General features: G+C 36.9%; 1 long non-coding RNA gene across 1 annotated transcript; it reads right to left on the reverse strand.

Moving 5' to 3' along the window:
- Positions 1-392: 392 nt before the first annotated feature.
- Positions 393-4,798, reverse strand: LOC110786343 (uncharacterized). Its single transcript, XR_002532862.2, has 3 exons — positions 4,525-4,798; positions 3,933-4,034; positions 393-625 (listed from the first exon to the last, which is right to left on the reverse strand). It is a non-coding gene; the product is annotated as an uncharacterized lncRNA (long non-coding RNA).
- Positions 4,799-6,268: the final 1,470 nt, after the last annotated feature.

The following is a 6,268-nucleotide window of genomic DNA, read 5'->3' on the forward strand; positions in this document are numbered from 1 at the left end:
TTGATAAGTTGCTCTTAAAAGTGGCTTATAAGTTGCCCTTCGTAAGTGCCACCAATGGGGGGTCACTTTTGTGAAATTTTCAAAAGTTGCCCTTAACAAGGGCAACTTATAATCTTATAAGGTGCCCTTGTTTGCAACAAGGGCACCTAATGTGAAACTTATAAGGTGCCCTTGTTGCAACAAGGGCACCTTATAAGCTGCACATAAGGTGCCCTTGTTGCAAACAAGGGCACCTTATAAGCTGCACATAAGTTGCTCTTGTTGCAAACAAGGGCAACTTTTGAGTTTTTTTTTTTTTTTTTAAAAAAAATCTGCAATATAATTCCTAATATTCTGCAATATAATTTCTGATTTTGCAATATAATTTCTGTTTCATCAAACATCAGCTTGACATTCTCAAAAATGATATAAATTTCAAATTTCCAATAATATTACCGAATTAATTCAAATGTAATTAATTAAATCGATAAATAAAAAAGTAATGTAAGAGTCACGAATAACTACAAGTCTGCTCTATTTATTACACTGAGGGTAGTTCACAATCGTTGAAGTAAATAGCCCACTTGTCTCGAACTTCATCCAACTTCTTTTTGGTAAAGGGCTCCTCCTTTGGAGTTTTGAAAACCTTTAAAAGAACACCGTACATTCAAACCAATAAATTAAATTAAGTTTCATATGCGAAAACAAAAATTAGATTGATTGCGAAAACATTTATATTGGACAAAAATGACATTTTTGAACCCAACTACCAACAAACGAACCTATTTCCATATTCTAAACGTTTTTCATGATTCATATGATTATTTATATGATTATAAGACTCATTTCAACTTCGTTATGCACGTCTATGGTTCATTTGGGTCGATATAGGTCATTTATGGTCAAAAATGGCATTTTCGATCCCAATTACCGACAAACAAACCTATATCCATATTCTAAATGTTTTTCATGATTCTTATGATTAATTATATTATTATAAGACTCATTTCAACTTCGTGATGCATGCCTAAGGGTCATTTGGGTCGATATAGGTAATATATGGCCAAAAATGGCATTTTCGATCCGAACTACCAACAAACGAACGTATTTCGATATTCTAAACGTTTTTCATTATTCATATGATTAGTTATATGATTATAAGACTCATTTCATGATATTTATGAACGTCTATGGGTTATTTGGGTCGATATAGGTCATTTTTGGCTAAAAATGGCATTTTTGATCCCAACAACTATCAAATGAACCTAAGGACACTTTCTAAATCTTTTTCATGATTCATATGATTAGTTATATGTTTATAAGACTCATTTCAAGTTTTTTATGCACACATAAGGCTCATTTGGGACGATATAGGTCATTTATGGCCAAAAATGGCATTTTCGATCTCAACTACAAACAAACGAACCTATTTCCATATTCTAAACGTTTTTCATGATTCATATGATTAGTTATATGTTTATAAGACTCATTCCAAGTTATTTATGCACACATAAGGCTCATTTGGGACGATATAGGTCATTTATGGCCAAAAATGGCATTTTCGATCCCAACTACCAACAAACGAACCTATTTCCATATTCTAAACGTTTTTCTTGATTCATATGATTAGTTATATGATTATAAGACTCATTTCAACTTCGTTATGCACGTCTATGGTTCTTTTGGGTCGATATAGGTCATTTATGGTTAAAAAATGGCATTTTCGATCCCAATTACCAACAAACAAACCTATATCCATATTCTAAATGTTTTTCATGATTCTTATGATTAATTATATTATTATAAGACTCATTTCAACTTCGTTATGCATGCCTAAGGGTCATTTGGGTCGATATAGGTAATTTATGGCCAAAAATGGCATTTTCGATCCCAACTACCAACAAACGAACGTATTTCGATATTCTAAACGTTTTTCATTATTTATATCATTAGTTATATGATTATAAGACTCATTTCATGATATTTATGAACGTCTATGGGTCATTTGGGTCGATATAGGTCATTTTTGGCTAAAAATGGCATTTTCGATCCCAACAACTATCAAATGAACCTAAGGACACTTTCTAAATCTTTTTCATGATTCATATGATTAGTTATATGTTTATAAGACTCATTTCAAGTTCTTTATGCACACATAAGGCTCATTTGGTACGATATAGGTCATTTATGGCCAAAAATGGCATTTTCGATCCCAACTACCAACAAACGAACCTATTTCCATATTCTAAACGTTTTTCATGATTCATATGATTAGTTATATGTTTATAAGACTCATTCCAAGTTCTTTATGCACACATAAGGATCATTTGGCTCGATATAAGTCATATTTGGCCAAAAATGGAATTTTCAATTCCAAATATCAACAAATGAACCTAAGGACACTTTCTAAATCTTATTTATGTTTGATATGATTAGTTAGAGGTTACTAAGATTAATAACTTCTACTTGAACTGACAAATGTATTATTCAAGAGGTAACATCCTAGAAAGTTTGCATCCTATTGAGGCAACATAGCCTTTTCCTAATGCCTCAAAAGCTTCATCAGGGAAACTGGAAATCATATACATCTACCAAGCTAAATACTGATTTAAAGCAAACAGACATGAAAGCAAAATACAAGAAAACGGTTTCACACATTCATATTTTGATCTCCAGAGGTAATAATGTATTCCCTTTGTCTGCATCTAGTAGTAACATGGCTGGTTCAAAATAACACAAGCATAGAAATAGTCCTAAATGATGAACGGTTGAAGTGTAATAACTGTAATGATCAGCAGCTGAACATATCAGTTTTTGATGTGTTCAGCAGCTGATCTGCTGCTACTGATCTGCTGTTGAACAGATCAGTTTACTGATGTGTTCAGCTGCAGATCAGCAGCAGCAGATCAGCTGCTGAACACATCAGTTTCTGATATGTTCAACTGCTGATCTGCTGCTGCTGATCTGCAGGTGAACAGATCAGAAACTGATCTATTCAGCAGCTGATCTGCAGCTGAACAGACCAGAAACTGATCTGTTCAGCAGCTGATCTGCTGCCAGGCTGCCATAAGTCCCTCGACACTATAACCAGGGATTCACGCTTCTGAATCACTAAACCAGTATTAACATAACATTTTCATTCTATTTTCTTCCTACAACTAACATAACACCAACTGAAATGAAACCAATCTAAACTACCCTTATCAAGTCCTAAAAACCAAGCACAGAAACACCAAAGGATAACACAAGATGCACTCAAGTCTTTGTTATTTTACAATTCAAACCCGTTTAAGCCTAAGCCTTGAATTTCCAAAATATAGAACAAATGGGGACTTTACTACATTTTGGGGGATCCTAGAAGAACCATACTTTGTCCAAGAATCATGTGCATCCTCTAACATCTGGAGAACCACGCAGGTAAAATTCAATTAAAATTCCCTAGTATGAAGTAACTATTTCTGAATGTTTAAGCTAGAAATTCTGCCAATAAATAAAACTGATAGATTTAATCATAAATGAATAGTCACACATAATTACAAGTAATGAATTTTTAATATCTACTGCAAATAAAATGTAAGCACTATAATGGTTTAGATTTATACCATACTTTTATAACCTTGCCTGACTAGTCCAATATCACAAATGTAAAGTAAAATTTGAACTGAAAGAACCATTGTTATATCTACTGAAAATGCTAATCAAATACACGCAACGAAGGTGAGCCACTGACTATTAAGAGTCAAGCAACTTCAAGACTGTCTTGAAAGAATTATCAAGTTAGATATTGAGCAGAATATAATGGTAGATTAACTTTTTAAAACAAAACAAGGATTCATTGTACCAAATTCAGAGGCGTTTAATCCAAGGTTCGGGGAGAGAATTTAAGACAAGGAATCAGATAAAAACATGTCTACATATCAAACGAATGTTTATTAATAACAAAAAACACTTACTTCCGTTGTAATGGTGAACTCCGACCTTAGCTAACAAAGCATAGTACTCAATCTCAGACTTCCTCAGGGGTGGGCAATTGTTTGAGATGATGATCAACTTTGCTAAAAGAAATAACAAGTGCTTACTTTACCATTACATTTCACACAAGTCCAGAATAAAACAGCAAGTTCAATTTTTTTTAAAAAGACCTTAACACCAAATTCAGAAAGCATGAAACAGGAAACCCAATAAATGTGAGACTAAACTAAGACTAATTCGATGGAAACATTGAGCAAATGGGCAATAAAAAGTAGAATAAACCACATATCCAACAACACCAATTATGCATGACTGCAAACAATCAGGCCGTCACAACCAAGAAATACAGCATCAACAAAACATGGGGAAATTATTTCCACAAACCGATCTACCATTTTGAATTTCTATTCAAATATCAAGAAAACAACCAAAGATCGAATAAAATAGCAAAAAAAAGAAACACGAAATAGTAAATATTCCAATTCAATTAAACCAGCATAATTCATTAAAATCGCAATTAAAACCAAGAAACAAAACCCTAATTTGGAAAATCCAGAGAAAGGAGAATCATACCATCATCATCGGTGAGAGAGCAGTTGTGCTTGCGGTGAGAGTTTTGGGAATCGGTCGCCATGGCCGGGAAGAAAATCTAGGGTTCCGAGCAGAGGAGGCGCAGCGTGGGGCCTCGTCGCCGGTGAAGATAAAGCAGAGCCTCAAAGAAAAACGGCTGAACGTTGGAGGTGGTGGTGATGGTGCGCGGTGATGGTGGACGGAGGGTTGAGTGTGGACGAGAGAAGAAGGAGACGTGTCACGTGACTGCTGCAAATGAAGGGAAAGATGTGAATTGCGTGAATGCTTAGGTCTTAAGTTGCCCTTGTTTCAAATTGGAGGGAAAGTTATTATTCATTTTTTTTTTTTTTAACCATTATAAGTTGCTCCTGTTGTATAAGGGCAACTTATGTTGAGCAACTTATAAGCTTTTTTCCTCTAGTGTACATCCAGTGGTATTCCCTATGTCTCTGGAACCTGTCTGTCAGAAATGGTACTATTCACTCAAGGAACATCAAACGAGTACCTGAGAAGCGGTTACTCGAGCATTTATGGAGCAATATCAGCCCAACATTCAGCTGCAAACTACTCTAAGGGAACTAGAAGTTCTCAGGCAAGGGCCTCAGGAAGGCTTTCCTACTTACCTCAACCGGTGGAGGGAAATGGCATCCCAAATGGTAACCCGGCCATCCGAGAGAGAGTTAGTCAAGATTTTCATCGCCGGTCTCCTTCCAAAGTACAATGCTCACATGAAGTACCTAGGTCTGGAAAGCTTCAAGAGAACCTACGACATCGGGGTCGACATAGAGGATGACCTAATGAAAGCACCCGCAGTCCCAGCTCCATGCACAAACTAAAAAATGGAAGGGGAAGAGACCTGAGACAACCCACAAAGTTCATGAGGTCAACGCCCTAGAGGCTCCTCAAGGTCCCAAAACGAACAACTTCAAAAGCAACGCTAACCAGCGCAACTATCAAGGCAGGCCCCAAAGAGTCTTCACAAACCTCGGGATGTCTTACAGTGAGGCATTTGATCGGCTTGTCGAGAAAGAAGTCATAGCACCAATCGGTCCAACACCCGATCCTCCAGTTGACAAAAGATCCAAGAGTTGGGATCCCACAGCTCATTGCAAATACCATCAAGGGAAGGGTCATGACATCGAGGACTGCTACAAATTCAAGTTCTTTAATCTCTGACCGAGCAAGGTTGTGCCAAGCAAGGCATCTACAATTCCAAAGTACAAAATTCAAGTTACAAACTCCAAAGGTTCAAGTTCTAAAAACATCTTCAAGCTTCAACAGTACAATCTTCAATACAACAATCCCAACGGACCCATGCTCCGGGAAATTCAACATCACCGCTCTTCACCTTATCGCCCACAAACCAATGGGGCAGTCGAAGCAGCCAACAAGAATGTCAAGACCATCAATATGAAAATGACTACCAATGACAAAGACTGGCCCCAGAAGCTACATTTCGCATTATGGGGATATCGAACTTCAATTCGCACTTCAACTGGTGCAACTCCGTTCTCATTGGTCTATGGAATGAAAGCAGTACAACCTATTGAACTGGAGATACCTTCTCTAAGGATAGTCCTAGAAAGAAAAATCCCAGAAGCTACATGGGTACAAGCAAGATATGACGAGCTGGTCATGCTCGATGGGCGACGACTTCAAGCCGCTCACCATGTACAAGTCTATCAGCGCCGAGTGGCCAGACATTTCAACAAAAGGGTCAGAACCCGAAACATCAAGGAAGGCGAGC

The sequence above is a fragment of the Spinacia oleracea genome, chromosome 6 (genome assembly GCF_020520425.1).
Source record: "Spinacia oleracea cultivar Varoflay chromosome 6, BTI_SOV_V1, whole genome shotgun sequence".
Lineage (NCBI taxonomy): Eukaryota > Viridiplantae > Streptophyta > Magnoliopsida > Caryophyllales > Amaranthaceae > Spinacia > Spinacia oleracea.